Source organism: Struthio camelus, chromosome 2 (assembly GCF_040807025.1).
Source record: "Struthio camelus isolate bStrCam1 chromosome 2, bStrCam1.hap1, whole genome shotgun sequence".
Lineage (NCBI taxonomy): Eukaryota > Metazoa > Chordata > Aves > Struthioniformes > Struthionidae > Struthio > Struthio camelus.
In genome coordinates this window covers 126786694-126805705 of record NC_090943.1, presented here as the reverse complement: position 1 = coordinate 126805705, position 19012 = coordinate 126786694, and the positions used below count along the sequence as shown (strand labels likewise).

Genomic DNA, 19012 nt, shown 5'->3' with positions numbered 1-19012 from the left:
AACAGATATAGATTATTTGCTTAGTTGTTAGGGGTTTTTTTCATCCTATAAAAACATTTTCTGTTGTGCTCTTTCACCTTCTCATCTCTCAGAATTACATAGGTGGTGTCATATTCTCCAGCCATTGACCTTCTCAACAGACCACTAGAGATCTAATCCATCACATCTCCTGACATGTCTGATTCCCCACATGGGACATATACTTATCATTGGCCTGCTGTAACATATTCTGTCTCAACACACTGAGGCATGTTTTGTTGTAATTTGTTCCTTTTATTCTATTCTCCACCTCTTATCTAACGTCCCTGAGCACTGACAGTTTTAAAGGAAAGCCAAGGCATGCTTGGCACAAAAAAAAAAAAAAAAGAAGAGAAAATCAACCAAAAAAATCTTGGTGCAGCTGTAGAGAGAAAGAAAAAAAAAAGCAACATCCTTGTGCTTTTGTACAGAAGATGAAGCAATAGGCTGGGATTCAACTTACTTAATTTTAACCATCTGAAAGGCATTGCAGTCATTATGACAGTCCCTGAAGTCAATGGAGAGAAATGGGCACCTCCAGACAGTGATTTATCCCAGCCTCTTTTCACATCTGCTTAGATTAGACACCTGACTTTCAGGTGGCTCAGGTTAAGTCCAAGGAAACCCCTCTTGAGAGGTACTTAGCACAGAACGTCCTTCCATGATGATATGGTATCTTCATTTCCCGTGGAGTGAAATGTGCTCTGCTACCATGAAAAGGGTGTTAGTCCTGCTCACAGTGAGTCTTCACACTGCTTGCTGTAAGGTTTCTTCCTCCTGTGAGCAAGGCTCATTGCTCTTGTAGTGCTGTGCTGCTGAACACAAGATCCCTGCATTCAACAGGGGTTAGTGCTTTTGCCTTGGATAAAACAGAAGTGATGAGGGATGATGCCTTGTCTCTCCATCAGATGCACAAAGAGGATATTCTTTTGCAACTGCTTTCTCTGAAATGAAAAGGTGATTATTTAGTCTCCTTGATATGTCCTCAAACCTGCTATATTATAAACCTTCCAGAAAGCTCACCTCTCTACTCAGCTGTGTGAAAAGTTCTGGAACTGTGCAGCTCTGGAAACAGTCCCCAGCACCCAGCAACTACTCAGCTCACATCACCCTGAAGCATTTCCATCTGTGGGAAGACTTCACTGGATAAGCAAATAAGCTTTTAACAAGTTGCATACAGGTAGGCAAAACATCAGCATTGTATAGATGTGCAAGTTTGGTGAGATTTTAAAAGCAGTCAAAGATCTCTTAAAAGGAAAACCATTTTATTTCTCAAACTCATAATTTTGCTTTCTCATGAAGTTCATGACTCTTTCATTTAGTTTCATCTATATTGTGCTTCCTCTCTCTTCATTTTGGTGGATCAGGAGCAATATGTCATATTAGAGGAGGGATGAATATTTATGGGTAGCTTAGGAAGAGCAAGTAATGTCTTGGTAAAACCAAACACTTAAAATAAAATATTTCCATATCAATCAAGTGAAAAAAATGTTATCTTAAAATCAAATATTCTTGAAAGCCCTCACCAGGCAAACATAAGGCAGAGTGGACTCTTTCCCATCTTAGCTGCTAAAGCAACTGTGGACTTGAGCTAAGATATATCACAGCAGGGAGTCTACCTCCTTTGCAGTTTCCAGGAGTGTTTAAGATTATTGTGTTTTTCTTGCTTCTCATCTTCTCCTTCACTTTTCTATTGACTTTGATGTTTTCTGTATTCATACATTTTCACTTCTGACCCAGGGATACCCCCTTTCCATAAAACACATTTTAGCAAAATTTGCATTCCTGCAAGTGTTCTCAGAAGTCTCCACTTCCACTATTATTTCTAGATCTATATTTTAGAAAATCTAATGAGACATAACAAAATGAAGTAAAATAGAAAGACATTAGAATAAAAAAGTAGAATCACCTGTTGGAAGCTCTCTATTGACAGGAGAGGAAAGAGAGGCATTTGGATTAAGGATGGATGAGAATAGAAGGTCCAAGTTTAAATTTGTCTGGCAAATCAACAATCTGATCTTCTATCCCAAGACCAGTGATAGGATTTTTTAGGACTCTAAATCTGAGCTCTAAGAAACATACTTGAACTTTGTTAGTTCTATTACTGAGACAACTAGGCCAGAGTAAAAATGAGAAGTCAGCTAAAACAAAGTGAGATGGAGTTCTTCCCAGTTCTTTAAAAAAAACCAATTTTTTTAAATCTTTCAGTTCAATCTGATTAAGAAATATACAACACCACTACAACTCACTATTCTACATGCAGGAGTAAGGTATTAAAATTTAAAATTTAGATTAAAAACCCTTATTTTGTGGGATGGTTTCATCTGAAACAAATGAAATGTGGTAGGTTTTTTTTTTTATTAGAAGTTTTAAATTATATAAATAAAACCAACTACACTAGTGTTGTCCTTATCTAGGAAGAGCAAATGTCATACTAGCTGTTCTGAGGTTCAGTTTATGCGGTTTCAGTGTGATTGTTTATACCAGAAGATTAAAGCAAACATCAAAGAGTAACATTAGACCCACAAAGATAGCAGAGCAATAACAAGCCATTAATAAGTCCATGGCCAGGTGTGGAAAGTCTTTAACTCGAGTCGTTGGAAATAGTCTTTTCAGTTCCAGATCAGAGACATTTGTGATCAATCATGTAGAGATGGGGACATTGCCCAAATGGCTTCATACCTGCAAAAAACTGAGCTTCAAGAGAGTGTGATTTAATGTCCCCTTAGCTGTATGCCTGAAAAAAGATCACAAAGGACTTATTAAAGAAAGACAATGTTTTTCAAAAATATGCTATAGCCCTTCCTGCAGAGAGATCCGTATTAGAGAGAGAAAGAAGTCACATACAGTCACTAAAACTAAAGGAAACTTAATTAAAAACTGCTGTAAAGAAACCACACTTGAGTGCCACCACACAGGGCAGAAAGGGCAAGCCATGTCGGAGAGCTGCCCCCTGGACCGCAGAAGGACGCTTTGGCTTGGGTCTTCGTTTGCACAGGCAGATCAAGGAGCAGAAGCAAGGGTTAGAATCATCCTTCTACCTCTACTGTTCAGAGCAAAGTTGAGTTATATTTGTTGGCAAATATTTTTTGTTAAAGTGACCTTTTTTATGTTTTGATTCTATGAATGGGATCTTTAAAATAATATCCCAAAAAATTCTCTGAAAAGTTTTGGATGAGAAATATAACACCTAACTCCACGTTTATCTCTATAAATGAGTTCTATTTTCACCATTTGAGATATACAATTAATTTTTATGGCTGGGTAAAGAACTGATTTTTGATTCACTAGCAGTCTGAAAAAACACACAAATGCTTTTGTGATCCTAAGAATGAAAAGTTTCCCAAAACTGAAGATTTTTTTTTTTTTTAAGTTTAAGGATGGGTAGATCAAAATATTTTTCTTGAATGGAAATTAAATCTTTCACTGCATTTGTATTTAAATCTATTCAACCTTTTAAAAGTTATGGCTATTTGCTAAGCATAAAGTGTTTTAAAACTTAAAAAGTTTTGGTTTTAAAGAGTCCTGTCTTCTGAAGCTTGCTTCTGAAGCTTTTTCTCTCATATGTAGAGAAATATAAATTCCACATGAATGTGTGAATATTTGATCCATTTTCTGAGCCTTTTCTGTGAATAATAATAATTTTTTTTAATCTCAAAACTCTCTTCTGCTTCTAGATATAGTAACACAACGGTCCAAGAGATTGCATTATTCGGGGTAAAAAGATACTGCAAATAAAATTATACTAACATTTCCTTCTGAAATGAAGCCAAAACAAAGATTTGCAAACCGACAAACAGTAAGCCTTCAGGTGAACCTCTTAGTAACTTAAGTCCTAAACAAAGATATTTTATATGGTTTCATTTTTAGTTTAGACCAGGCTTTCTATTCTTGTAAGAAATTTATTCTTGTCTGGAATCTGATTTTTCAAGGAAGAATTCAAAGGTTATAAACAGCAGAATGTGTCTTATATTTAGAGATAACTAAGAGATAGCTTAACCAAGCTTGTCAGGATATATTATCTTTCCTCAGTAATTTTTTCAGTCATATAAACAAAAGTCCTTTCTTCAAAGCTTTGAAAAAATGCATGTAGTTTCAACTCTAAACTCCAATTCAAGTTTCAACAAAAATGGCTTCAAAATAATTTCAAAAAAGATTTAAAAAAAAACCCACAAAACCATATCCATTCTTGATAAAGTGGAGAAGTGGGCCCTTGGATATTGTATTCACTGAATTTCAACCATCAATTTTTCACTGGCCAAATTATATGGTAAAAAAAAATCTGGAGTCATATATATGTAGTGCAAATTCACAGAGAACTATGTGTGAATGTTTCAGTACAGAGAAGGTGCTGAGTTCAGATACTGGCACTGCAAAGAGCAGGCAGAGGAATTTGGATTTCCAGAGAGCCTATAATATTGTATATTTTAAAAAAAAAAAATCATAGAAAAAATAGGCCACGGTATGGTAGAAGGTGATTCATTACAGACAAATATAGAATCTCTTTATCTTTTCTCCACCCTGAACCCATGAGGGTAATAAAATACAATAACCAAAAAAGTGAAGAATCAATTACTTTAAGCTATTATCATAGAAGTATTTCTGCAGTTCAAAACAGCTAAATACTCACCGATGTCCATTTTATTCATATGCACATATATATTATAGATATACATTTTTACCTATGTATGTAGAGGCCAAAGTCAAGCTCAGGTGTGAAATATGACATAAGCAGCTTTATTAGACAAAAAATAGAAATAGAAACAAATTTTATACTTTGATTTCCTGCTTTTCCACTGGGAACTTTGAACTATGTTTTGTATTCTTCCTGTTACTAATTGTACTGTAACACTGTAGTTCTCCTTTTTTCCTGCCATGGGCTCCATCTAGAAATTATATGCCAGCTAGAAAAGACTCTTCCATTCATCTCCCTCAGAACTCAGCAAATCTGCAAAAAATTCAAAATTAAAATATTTTATCCTTAACCAAAACTCTGAAATTCTTGGCTGAAAGCTGAAAAGATCATGAAGAAAGGCTGCCATAAAATCTCTGGATTATTAAAAATATTGAATCAAATTTTAATAGTCTCCAAGACCAATTCTCCAAATGGAGAACATCTCCCAGGTGCAAGATTTTTTTCCCTCTTATTGAGATTCTGTAATGTATTATTGAGAGATAAGTAACAACTGTAACATGGCAAGGGACAAATCAAATCAGGAGCCCAGATTATAGAGGATAATGGGTCTAGTAAGCAACCAGTTTAACATTTCTTATAAAACATAACAATGACACTTCTAGTATTTTAGATATTCAGGGGTTTTGCTGTTGTTTTTTTTAAGTTATATGTGCTAAAGTTATTTATAAGAAACTCAGAAGTGCCTAAAAAGAGTATTTACTTTTTTGGAAGTAAACTAATCCATCAAAACACAATTCTGATGCAAGATTTTTTACCCTTGTCCATCACCCATAAAGCTGAAAGTATATGAAAGAAGACAGAGGTGAGACTGTCAAGCTAGATTTTCCTAACAATTTCCTAGAAATTTTAACCATGTGGATATAAGCTCTGCTGTGATAACTGCCCTCAGGGCTAGAGAACACACTCTGTTCAGTTCACTAGATGAGACAAAGCCTTTTCTTCCTTTTTTTCTATTATTTATAGATATTTTTCTATTATTTATAGATATTATTTTCATACATGCCAGCCACATGTAAATCCTTCTTCAAATTACATGCTACCTAGAATGTCAGTTCTATTTATTACTTACATCATCTTTTTAAAGCATCTTTTTACAATAGTGTTATGTTTCATTATGTAAACGTGTGTGATCTTATCACAATTTCCAAAAGGATGAGCTACAAGAAAAATAGTCCTCTCATGAATAAATACGTCTGGATCCGGGTCTCCAGGTGATCACATCAGCTACCTACCTCCCACGGGACGAGAGAAGGGTCAGAAGAGAAGCAGAAACATCAGCTCTCCAAACGTGATCAGAATGCAGGCTGCAATATGTCCTGCCCAGATTTGCCAACTTTAACAGGGACATGGTTAAACTATTGGAGGCATTAGTTTGATTAGTTTGATTCCACCATTCAAAATTCATCTGTACATAGTTAGCAGTCTGTTATGAACTAAATAAGGAAGAAATACAAAGCCAGTATCATTACTAAAATGTTTTAGTGGTGTTGCCACTAGAGGTGGCAACACACCCAAATTATCAAGGATTACTGTTCTTACAGTAGTGAAGATAGACTTGTTTTATAGCTACGGAAGACCTCAAAGCATATTTTTACATAGCATGCTCGCATTTCAGCTGTTTCCCATTCATTCCAACTCCAGCTACGAAGCTGAAGAGCTGTGATAGGTTTCACTGACGTCTCCGGCAGACTCTGCCGTGTGCCATTGAAGTATCTGGAGAGGTCTAAATGGGCTCCAAGCACAAGGATTGGTTGATGTTTCCACAGTCTTCCCTGGGCCCTAATTAAATTCCTGCAAATCCCTAAAATGGTGCCACACTAAATCCCACCTGAAGTCCAGGTGCACTCTTTATCAGAACATGGACAGGCGTTATTCATTTTCTGTATGGCAGTGCATACATTTTCATATAGTTGCATATATGGAGCAGGAATCATTCCATCAGTCACTGGTAATCATCACTTTATGATGTCATATGGCAATGTCATCTGGAAATCCAGCTGACAAACAGTCTGTTGCAAACAGCCTTAACTGGAGACGAGAGACTTTCCCTGGACCAAAGCACTTACAATCTAAATAAACAGGAGATGAGAAAGTTAATATACTTGACCAGTATTGTTAAGTTGATATTAATTGACAAAGATGGGACAGACAGTAACCTGTGCCTGAATACATACACAGCCCTCCAGTGGACGTCTGTTATATGTCCCCTGGCCATATTAATCCACAGAGGAAATGAGTCATTGCAACCTCTGAATTTCTACTTTCTGTTTATTAGTACAAGCTCTTGCAACTCACATCATTAGTTATGGAAGTTTCCTGGCTTAATGCATCGTGTATGAGCCAAGTGGGAAGCAGGCAGAGAACCTAACGGTATTGAGTACTGAGGAGATAAACGCACTGAACTGTTGCCTCAGTTCATTGGATGAGCCTTGGCAATTGAATCTTCAGCACTGTATTTGTTAAGTAATATTCATTACTTTTAAACCATCATCACATTTGAATTCATAGTTGAATCACATAGAATCATCACATAGAATTCATATATGCAGATAGCTGACTTGCTAAGCTGCAATAATGCTGCCTCTTCCAAATGGCTGTTCATATCCCTCTCAGATAAACAAATGCTACATGAAAGTACTAAATTAAAACACGTAACAAAAAAAAAGATTAATTTCATTGACGGCAACATCATTGTCTCTATTCAGACAGACAATGTCTGTCTGACCTTCATGTCACTTTTCCCCTGACCATACCCCTTGGTCAAACTCAGCAGACACAAGACCACTCCTGTGACCAGGACATGGGCCCGTCGGCCTCATGTTTAGCACGTGGCCTTGCAGTGAAGAAGGTCAGTGCTGATGAAGCAGACTGAGCTGGAGAAGCTACATTAGGAAATCAAAGATCATGTCAGAGTCAGAGGTAAAGCAGGGAATAGGAGAAGGGCTGAGACAGGTTTGTGACTGAAGCAGAAACCCTAAGTTGAGGCAGGACTGCTGCAGACCAGCGGGCCAGCCAGTTTTCAGGGTGAGCAGTGAGTGTACATCTGCTGCCAGGAGGCAATGACAGGGGCAAAAGTTAATTCACATGAGCAAAGCAGCCTGGGCTGAGGACTGGTTTTGTCCCTGATGCGGTAGGAACTCATGGGAGCCAGGACGTTGATGTTGAAATACTTTAAATATTACCTGAAGTAAATTAGCAGCTCACATGGCTTCACTGACAAATGAGGTCTCCTCTCTTTTGCCCTGGGTAAAATAATACTGGAGATGGTACAGGAGGAGGAAGCTAGCCCAAGAAAGAAAGGGAAGGTATGATCCGAAGGGAAAGATCTGTATCTAGCTAGGCAGAGAAGGGGCTGACCGTGAATGGTGTCCTGAGCTCCTTTCCCTTTGCTAACATGTAACTCATCCTTACCCTACTATCACCATGACGTTTATACTTCTGAGGTCCTTGCCCCTTAAAAAGATGAAATAGGCAGGTAGTATTACTGGGGTTTTTCAGCTCTCCACAGTCTGTTTTTTAAACTTGGATAAAGTCTTCAAATCAAGTCCGACCTAAGCACAGACTTCAACCACTCTCAGATTTCAAAAATTAGGAGCATAAAATTAGATTCCTACTCCAAATTCAGAATTGCAAAATGAATGACCTGATTTTCTGAAGTTCTTATGTACAACTCCCACAGATGTCAGCAAAAACCTTAATTCAGAGTTTGGCTTCAGTGCTTTGGAAATCAGGTCACTTGCTCAGGTACCCAAAGACAGATTTAGCGGAGTAACTACAGTCCTTATTTATTTGTGAAATGAAACTTAGATTTAGTGTTCAAGGTCACTCCAGGGGATTTTGCAAAACCAGGATCCAAATTTGGTAAGAAAACACAAAGTTCAGGAGTGTATAGAATCAGGGATTCAGTCCTTCACAGCAACATATAGTTCCCCATCCGCATATGGAGGAATCTCAGCCTTTTGTTCTCGTGACCCTGTTAATGATCCAAACAAGCTGACAACAGCCCCTTTCTCCTTCACATAAGCAGTGTTATCCTAAAACATTGAATTGAACACATACAAATGCATGGCTGGATCCAAGAAATTCAGGCAAATACTAGAGAGTTGTGGTTACATATTTTAAAAGCACAAGTAAGGCAAAAAAGAAGAATTACATGTTTTTGATAGTTTATAACGTTATAATATGCCTAACTCTGCAAATAAATAGAAAGTGGTAGAATTTTCTCAGAACTCTGTTCTCCAGTCTGCCTAAAAAGATGTGCGTTTGGTTTTTTGCTTGTGTCTATTTCACTGCAAGGAGGTAAAGAGGTTAAAAGAGGAAGAACATTTGCAAATGTCAGACCTGGAATTATTACATCAAAACCATTAGAGGGAAAATTAGATGTAGACCTCAAAATTTTCATAATATATCCACTGCACAAGAGATGATCCTTACTGATCCTTACACGCTTATTTCCCTTCTTTATTGCTTTACTTATGCTTACCTTTATAGATTCAGCTGTACAAGAGATGATTTTTGGTCCTTTCACCCACAGTGAGACTTTGTCTCCTCTGCTGTAATTCTGGCAAATGCAGCACCACCACTTCAAAAACATATCCCTGTTCTTCCTTGTTCTTCCCTCATCTTCCATATAAGACATTAAATTAAATTTTGCAGCCTAAACCCTTCAACAGCGAGCACATTGATAGTGACTCAAAATGAGCGCAAAATGACTCAAAAGCAGCTTATACAAAGCAAAATATTCTTCCTGCACCCCAAGAGACAAAGCATGCAGGAAAAAAGGCAGCAAAAATTAATTTTTAAATGTGTTTTTACATTTACTTAAATCTTTCCTTACAATAGTTTGCAAGGTTTCCCTCAGCCCATACGGCCTTCATCTCTAGCTGGAAGACACAGAATCCGGACGTCGGAGAGTAATTAGCGTAACTGCCAGTGGGTCAAAAATCTATTCTCTCTCCTCTTCTTCCTAAAGCCATCTTCTTTAAGATTTAGCATGTCCTATAATGATTAACTGACTATCCATAAATCTGTTGGTTTACATTTTGTCATACTTTACCAAGAAATGACATCCTGTACTGAATCCATTACTAGTACATAGGAATACGTCATTCCTGGCACTTGCAGAACAATATCACTTTGGCTGGCAGTGTGCAAGATAGCATTTCAGAACAGTTCCCATTCTGGGGATTTTGTAGCAGAAGCAGCAACAAATGAGTCTTAATCCTAGCCCACCCATGTTTATGGGGTCCTTAAAAGCAGAGTGCAAATTTTGCACAGTAACTGCGATTGTAAGCACAGGAAGCTGGAATCAAGGTATTCAGCAATTCCACACCAATAATTGAGGAACCTACCACGTATTGCAGTTGAATGAGGCAGTTGAAATTCTTCAGATCAGATTGGCAGCACAGCAGTGGGCCAGCACATTCAGGCACAATAACAGGCAGTAGTGAAAGAGTGATCTTTCATATGCGATTGCCTTGGTTTTGATACATCACGACCCACAAGTCGTACAGCCAGATGATTTTGCACAATCCTAGGGATGAGAGAACCTGAGATTCAGACTTGCAGTCAGACCTAGAGAACCAGGGAGGACTCGACTGGGGGCAGCAGATTGTGTGACAGGTCCTGAACGGCTCGTCTTGATTGCAGCCCAGAGCACACTGCGGCACAGCTCCCCCGGCAGCACAGAGGAGCCGGGAGCCGCAGGTGCTTTGCGGTGGGTCTCAGCTGGCAGCAGCCAGACAAATGCCTTTCACCAGCCGCTGTGTATTCCCTCCTCCATCCTCCACTGCCTTTTTTTTTTCTCCCCATGTGACACTTCACTAGGAACCTGACAGATTTAACAAGTTGTGGAGAGGTGAAGGTTTTATCATTCAGAAAGACAACCAAGGCAAGCATTAATGTTTCCGTGCATCAGAAATCCCCATTGGTGCCGCCGGCTTCCCCATTGCCAGTCACCGCCACAAGCAGTGAGGGGAAGTGAGAAAGCACACTCCTTTTTCGCATTCTCCCTGCTATATGTCTGCATTATTTTCATATTGTTTTAACTACTTGGACGGGTTTCCGATTGACCTCAGTGTAGACAGAAGCACACAGGATGCTGACAGCAAGGATGTTGTCATGGTAACGCAGCGGAGAGCCTTGGCGTTTAGAGCCTGGCAGGCAGGTAATTAAAGATACCCAGAAGCCAGGGACAAGTGTTTGGTACTGCCCTGTCGCCCCAAGGCAAATTTCAAATGAAGATGAAACCTTCTACCCCACGCTCATAATTAATGCTCCTAATTCTGCTCTTAGACACTTGGATTCACAGCCTTCACTTAACTAAGAGAAAATAATGTTTTCTAACAGAATACCGAATCATCATTTTCCCGTGAATTTATCCGTGTTTCTGTGGTGACATCATATTTCCATTCAAAATATGAACCTACTGAAAATCTCAACATTCTACAATGAGCTAGCTAAACAAATAAAATCACTGGCCAGCCACTGATCATTCTGTAATCGGTGACATCATGTCTATCTGGCATCTGTTATTCGTAATGGAAATTGTCAACGTCCAAATAAATAAAAATATTCTGAAAGTTTATCTTCTCAAGTACCAAGATCTCTTTGCCCAACTCATACTGGGGTGTTTGATGATAGAATTAAAAAAAAATATATATCTCCTTACCAGGAAAAAGAAAAAAAGAGCCTTCCTTGTTCAAGTTCCAAAAAAAATATGGTACAGCATAGCAAGTGAAATTTTAGCTCACCTCCCTCTGTATTAGTAAGCATATAATTATGCACAGTTGATTTATTTGCATTCATTATATCCACATGGATACTTAAGTATCCATGTGAACTCACAGAGATGAATGTGTTACTAGAGGCAGGGTCCTCTACGCTAGGTTGATGATGGTCATGATCGGGTGACTCTGCAATTTATCCCGTGCTGCAAAATATATTCCAGGTACTCAGCTTTCATCACATACAAAAGTGGTTCTAGCAGGGGTGCAAGGGAAAGCCTGCACCTTTCTGGTGCAAGGGCAAGCCTGAGAATGCGAGCTGAATATCAACTGAACAGTCATGTCTTCCCGCCCTTGCAAGCAGGCTGCAACAATAGGACACAAAGATCTGAGCAACACTGTTTATCTTAAAGGGCTGCTAATTCTGAAACTCAGAACTGATCACCAGTAGGTAGGAGAACTTTATATATCATGAAATATTATAGCAATAATAACACAAGATTCATTCTCCAGATTCAACTCTCAATCTTCATTTGAACGTATTTGAAGCTCTTGCAAAAATGCCCAAGTTCCCAGCAGTGATGCAGAATCTAGGGATTTTGACAGAAATTTTAGGTTTATTTTGCTTTCTAGCAGGATGCTTTTCACCTGTTAGCTCATGCAATTGTATGTGTACACATCTAAATCCATGAGGTTTTAGTATACATGTACAGGAAATGTTATGCTCATTGCTAGTTATGGATGGCTAGTGCAATTCATCTCACTAACCAGCATTCTTATATATAAAAATTTAAAATGGCTGATAAGTATCAGTCATCTCTCTACACTGCAAGTCCTTCAGAAAGTGATTTTATCCACAGCACATTGTCAGCTCCATATTTTGTTCTCTGGGCACATGAACTATAAACTCGAAACAAAAATAGAAGCTTCATTATTGTGAATTTAGTAAAAATATATACCCAGAGGAGAAAACAGACTGTGGTTCTTTTACTTTAAAAATGTGGAGAAATCAAGCCACACTGATGTTTTTTACAGCACTAAAAATGTGACATTTTTAAAAAGTAGGGGTGTACAAATAACGTTAACTCTGCCCTTGATTACTACCAACTTTTCCTGCTGGCTGCTTACAGCCACCTGCATATGTAGCAAATAAGAGGCTGTTCATTCAGCCAGACATCAGGCAACCTGCCTTGATTCCAGAGTCAAGTTTCTGCAGCACAGACTTTCAGGGGAAGAAGACAGTGGCAGATTCTTCACTAGCAGCTACTGTGTTTAATGAAGGGAAAGAATCTTATTACTGCAGTCATTTGTTGCCATAGCTTCCCACGTTAAAGCCAAAGAAACCATTAAAGCATCTTTCTAGCAGAGGCTAAGGATTTTCATTCAATTATCTCCATTCTGAGTGCAATGATTTGAGTGTAGCACAAGCATATCTTCCCAATAGCCATCCATGTTCAATTTGAACGTGCATGCTATTTTTCATTCCAATTTCTGAGGTTTTGACTAACAGCCGCTGGTTCTTGCACTGCCCACACAGAGACTCTTTAATACTGTTGCTCCAGGACGACACTTAGACATTGCAATTAAGTCCCTTCTTCATATTCTTTTTGATAAGCTGCCTGTTATGCCAGGGTGGAGGAAAATCAAGCAAGAGAGTAGACCAGGAAGAGAAAAATCTGATTCTGACCAGCTTATTTCTGCAGCATCCCCTTTTCATAGCATGCCACCTTGCACTCCTACTCAACAGTTTGTTGGCTTATAAGCTGGCTCTCCTCTTGACATAAATAACATCACTGCTTCCATCAAACAACGGTACTTTTTCCCCTTCCCGTTCATGTTCGTGCTTTTATGCATCAGGGTGATTTTTTAGTCCCCCAAAGAGTGCTGTAATAATACTTTTGAGACTCTGTTCCCACCAAGGAGGTCAGCCCCGTTATGCTCACTTTAAAGATTGGGAAACAGAAGTACAGAGAGGAAAAACCTTTCCCAGTATCACAAAGCAGACAAGGGCAGACCCCTACAGCCTAAATCTCCTGGCTAAACCTGGCTAAATGTATTAGCAGTTCTAGTTCAGCTCTCCCTAACCCTTACCATTGGCTGTCTTCATTATACACCAACACCATCTTAATTTTTCTATTTCGTGTATTAAAATGTATCAAAGATGTCTAGTTTCCCATTTTTTCTAGAAGCTTATATTTGATTCCACATAAGGTGCTTGAAGAATTAGAGAGCACCAATCTCCTAAAACGGGATCTTCTGCTTTATTTTCTTAAATGACAGTGAACAAGTCTGTGAAGGCAGGAATCCAAACCACTGTCACTTTTAGAATAGGAAGTTCTGCTTAAGGTATATGCCACATAAAAAGTAAAATATAAATACCTGACTCTAACATAAAAATGAGACAACTCAGACATAATATGTCAACAGTGAGCGTGTCAGTCTCCTGTATACTGAATACACAGATCTCTCAGTCTAACAGAAGGGCAACCTCCTGCCAACAAGGTGCTGCACTACACATTGCGTACACCAGCACTTCTGGGAAGCGTCAGATGATGGATTTACAAACACTGTAAACATTAACAGCACAGATGTGCGTTTAATGAATCCTCTAAGTATTGCAGATGCCATGCGTTCTCAAGTTGTGTTTGATTTGAAATAAGCAACCATATTTTATGAATTTAGTGATTAAATTATTACGAAGTCTCAACATAGACATGGAATAGTAATTCAATTAGCTTGAGGTCAAATCAGGAAAAGTGGATTGACATCACAGACTGAACTCTATACACTGAAGAGAGTGCGTCAAGCTGCGTTCTTGCTGTTACAGAGAAAACAAAATGTGGTGTTCTACAGAACACCAAATCATCCCTTTCCGGAGTAGAAGCTAACGAAGAGGCTAACAGATAGGTGGTGATGGACAAATGCATGGAAAAATCAGTATTGTTTACATGTGTGCTGTTAACACGGTGATTTCTAAAGAATAGAATGAGTGACTCTTTACTGGATATGATGTGAATAGTTCATAGAAATCATCCTAATTTAACACCTACAAGTGACATCTGCCTATCAGTGTTCTCAGAGGGATGCCACTAGATGTGCCTTCTCAGTGGTCAAGAATTGTCCTCACAACCGTGACTACAGAGACAGGAAAAGTTATCAAGCCTCACATTGTAATTTGGCCACTGATGCACATAAAATATTATAGTGTCAAAATACGACAGTGAAGATACAGTAACTTCAGTCCCAGGGTGAAATTCAGTAACAGTAAGCACGAAAGCCCATTCATTGTCACAGCAGAGTAGTGCTCCCTTAATATACGTTCACTCCTTAAAACTGATACAGGAAGAGAATCAGGCCTTTAAAGTTTTGTTTCCCCACTGCTGTATGTTCAGACTGAGAAGTCTATAATCACACACAGGGTGATCTTGGGCTCCTGCATGATCAAATCCTGCTATGGAGACAGGCTAACGCTGTTAGGGTTATGAGAGTAATCATGAGGATGCAGTGCTTGGTGTTTCCAGTTCCAGCATCCTTCTCCTCACTCCTGCCAGTGTAGCGGCCACAGCGTACAGGCACTGTTCCTGTGGCACGAGGTGGTTGTCCCGTTTCAGATTCCAGATCAAACTGAGGCTGGGAAAGAAAGCATGTGCACATGTGCATGACAGCACAGGTATTTGTGGGGGTGTGGAAGTGTGTATGTGTTCATGCCTGCCCTGCTAGAACTACACGAGAAAGATTAGGGAAGGTTTAAGGAACGGTTTTCGCTTCTGGTTTCTTAGATTTTTTCTATTGATTGCTGCCAGAATGCTTCGATTTAGATTCTGATGCTCCTACTTCCATCGAGCTGTGCCTTATTACAAGAGCTGTTCAATTTTCACAGCATGCTGGTCCTTGGGGAAGAACAAGAACTAGCCATTTTGCAGGTTCCCTCTGATGGGGACTACACAGGGAGTGAAAGGGAAAGCTTACTGCCTCGCTCACACGGGGTGAATACTATCCAAGCTATGCATTTTGCACCTGCCAAGCTCTCTTGTTTGATCACGCAATGGGTGAATTTGTGCTTGTCAGATTATAATTTTAGCTGGTGTACGTAGGGAAGAAACCTCAGGTACATAGGAATTACTGTCAGACTTCTGTGGACTCCAAAGATCTCAGAATTTTTCCTTTATGATCCGTCTACTCCATTTCACAGGTCTCTCTCGATATTTGCAGTATTCGTGATTTACATAACCTCGGCTAGTAATGCCATGAATGTTTCAAAGTAAAACTGATTAGTAAAATGTCTTGTGGGCATACACCTTCCTGAAAACTGCTACTATATTTAACTATGAGCAGGTGTTTGGTAAATCTTTAGCTTTGTTTCAGTAACTGTTTGTGCATCAATTGAAAAGCTGCTAAAGGCTAAAACCATTTCCAAGAACTTTAACCGTGAATTGATCTAAATTTACTACTCTGATTTTCCTTTCCATCTGCCAATTTATAGAATGTCTTTCTATGTATATTACCAGATATCAGCTACTAGATAGATGAAAAGCTTTTCAGACCTGGTGTTACTATTTCAAAAAGTCGAACAAACCCAGAGAAGTAAGTCTATTCAAGTAAGGCAATTTGAGCAGATGAGAGCTTTGGTTAAAGACTGAAAGATTATAAGAGTATTCAGGAATGGCTGGTAAATGTTTTTTATCTATATGGATGAACAATAAGACACAGCCAGAATGAAACAACAGGAGAATAAAAACAGTTTGAAATAACAGAGGAACTTTATCTCAGAGAAAATATACTGAGGCAGGGCACAGTGTCAATAATGAAGTTGTATCTGACAGCATCCAAGAGCTGGAGTACCCACTACCAAGAGCAGCTAAGCGTTATCATTTGATATCTAGGTATTTTTATTTATTTTAAGTTCCCTGAGAGCATCAATGGTCATTAGACTCAAATTTAGGAGCTTGTCCTACTTTTATGAATAACATTTTTGATAATCATTAGAAATATCATTTCCCTAGTAAGAATTCTGATGCAAGAAAAATATGGGAATTTAAATATACACTAAGACTGACACTTCTATGTGGTTTGCTGCTCTCTGAGTCAGATAGCACGAAAAATATATCAACTATTCTCTTCTGTGTTACAAAGCTTTTAAAAAAATATTCAGCAGTTTATGCCGATAGAACACATAATTTTTTATGCTGTGACTTTTCTTGTGATTCTCTCACCTTTTCAAACTTGAAATATAATTTTAATTGATGTTATAAAAATAAATTTGTAAATCAGAAATAGCAGAAAAGGTCACAACAATTTCTTTTTAATGCTCACCATGAATGCATAAATAAGCTAAATAAGCTAACGCATGCTCTAATCTTTAAACAGATAGCATATTTCGAAAAAACTCACTACTCTGTAGGAAAAAAAAACCCCATATGACTATTTTCATCTAGCCCGGACAATCTATCAGTTCCTTTAGCTCACTTATATGCCAGAATAAAAAAATAAATAAAATCTTGGAGTGTGTCAAATCTTAAATTAGTAATAAATGAACAACAAATGATAAACAGAACCTTTCACAGTTTTATTGCTGAAGAATACTGTAGGATAAATGCTAATAGGAAACTGAGGAAAGTGAAAGATACAGTTTAACGGATACATTTTTATAACGGGAAAATCTATCTAAAATTGATACTAAACTCAAAGGATCGACCATATGTTGAAAACTTAATGTTTGGAATACACTATATTATATGCAAAAATATGTTAATAAAAACTACATCTCAAGGTTTAATGGTAAAAATGTCGAGAGAATCCAATGTCGTGGCTACTTCAGCAGTAAGCTGTACAAATAGGATCCTTGACTGTTTGATGCTGCTGATGTAAAACTGGGAAGACAAAACTGGTGGATGCACACTAAAGGTTGTAGCAATAATAGTAAAATAATGTACAAACTTTTTTTCCCTGTTCCAGGAAATGGACTGATTTCTAGTCTATTCTTCATCTTTCCAGCTGATTCTAGTAATAGGGCATCGGTTATAGCAGATTCAGCCAAGTGGGGAGTAGATGTAAGATATAGCGAAAACAGCTACTACCAGCATGGTATAGAGCTGGAGCAAAGTAGAGGACCACTCTGGCGTAGTGTGAGATTGGTGTTTATATTGTTTAGATAATGTCAGGCAGGAGACCTAAAATTGCAAGGAGAACTTGGGGGGAGAGAATGAAATAATCCAAATCAAAATATGTTCAGAATAGAGCCTTTTTTCACAGCATACTCATAGTAGTATTCCCACTTAAGGAGTGGCAGGCCATTAGAGTTTATCTTTTGGAAAATGCAGGCAACAAAATGTCTACTAACCCTGCATTTTAATGCAGCCAGACGGAAGGTCATACATTTATGAACAAAGAGGGTAGGTTTAGCAACAGAATTCATGAATGCAGTGACAATAATGAGGATCTGGGAGTCCCAATATATAATCAGTTACATACAATCAGCCACCTCTGCCTACTGCCTTAACTAGGAGAGTAAATAGAAATGTGAGGGCAGAAATAGGTATTCCAGGGAGTATTTCCTTTGTATATAGCACAAGTGAGGCTACTAGTATTATACCAGAAGTAACCAGCAGTACCATCAACAATCTGTTACAAATTTTGAAAAAACGTCTCATGCTGGAAGACTTCAAAGGGTTATTCTGTTTAGTTTATTCATAAGGCAAGGCAACTTGCTTGTGGTCTACAAATATTCAGATGAGAAGAGATTTCTGATGACAGACCTCTCTTTAATCTAATAAAACAAACTCATCATGACATCCCAAGGCTAGAAATAGATTCTGGATAGATGAGAAATAAAAAAAATTATGGCATGTTTTTAACAGCTACTTAAACATTGGATTGCCTCTTTTTTAGTCTATAAATTAAAATGGATCTCTTTTTAAAAGATAGAAAATACATATCAAGGAGATACTGTGTGTACAGAATAACTGTTAATACGTGAAGCTCTTTGCCCGATGTATCCTGATCAGCCTGTTTCCCTGGGCACTGAATGTGTGAATCTCCTCAGGAATTTTGAGGCCTCATCTGACATGCTGGCTGCACCCTATATTGCTTAGGATATGTTGCTGTATAATCTGCCATAACCCAAAGGGATGTGTTGCTGCAGAGGCATTTCACTAAGGCGTATGTTACTTTGCTTCTGTGTGACCATCTTTTCAAATATCTTACTGCATGATGCTGATGTTTCTATTTCTTTAGGGATGCTGCCTCTCATTTTTAGGGCAGAGAAAAGCTTGTGGATTAGAGACTACATTGGAAATATTAAAGGTAATGTAAAATAAATATTCAGGAGCAGAAATTAGCCTGAGAAGAATTGGAAATGTACTCCTGGATTGCTACAACAACGGTAGGTAACATCAGATTATAAAAATTGCCAAATATGGACTGCATCCAGACTTCTGGGTTCTGTCAAACAATAGCTCCTAGAGATTGCATCTAGGAATATTCCTTGGGGGTCTGTTACTGACAGATGCAAGCTAAGCAAATAATCATTATTCCACTAAAGACTAGCCCTTTTGGAAATAAGGGAGCATTAATT

General features: G+C 38.3%; 1 long non-coding RNA gene across 4 annotated transcripts; it reads right to left on the bottom strand.

Moving 5' to 3' along the window:
- Positions 1-252: 252 nt before the first annotated feature.
- LOC104153522 (uncharacterized) lies at positions 253-10464 on the bottom strand. Of its 4 annotated transcripts, none has more exons than XR_011139180.1 (5): positions 10066-10464; positions 9198-9337; positions 6543-6783; positions 1042-2755; positions 253-962 (listed from the first exon to the last, which is right to left on the bottom strand). It is a non-coding gene; the product is annotated as an uncharacterized lncRNA (long non-coding RNA). The 4 variants fall into 4 exon arrangements; XR_696286.2 differs by lacking the exon at positions 10066-10464 and having other exon boundaries at positions 1042-1144; positions 2701-2755; positions 9198-10055; XR_011139179.1 differs by lacking the exon at positions 10066-10464 and having other exon boundaries at positions 9198-10055.
- Between the last annotated feature and the right edge of the window lie 8548 nt (positions 10465-19012).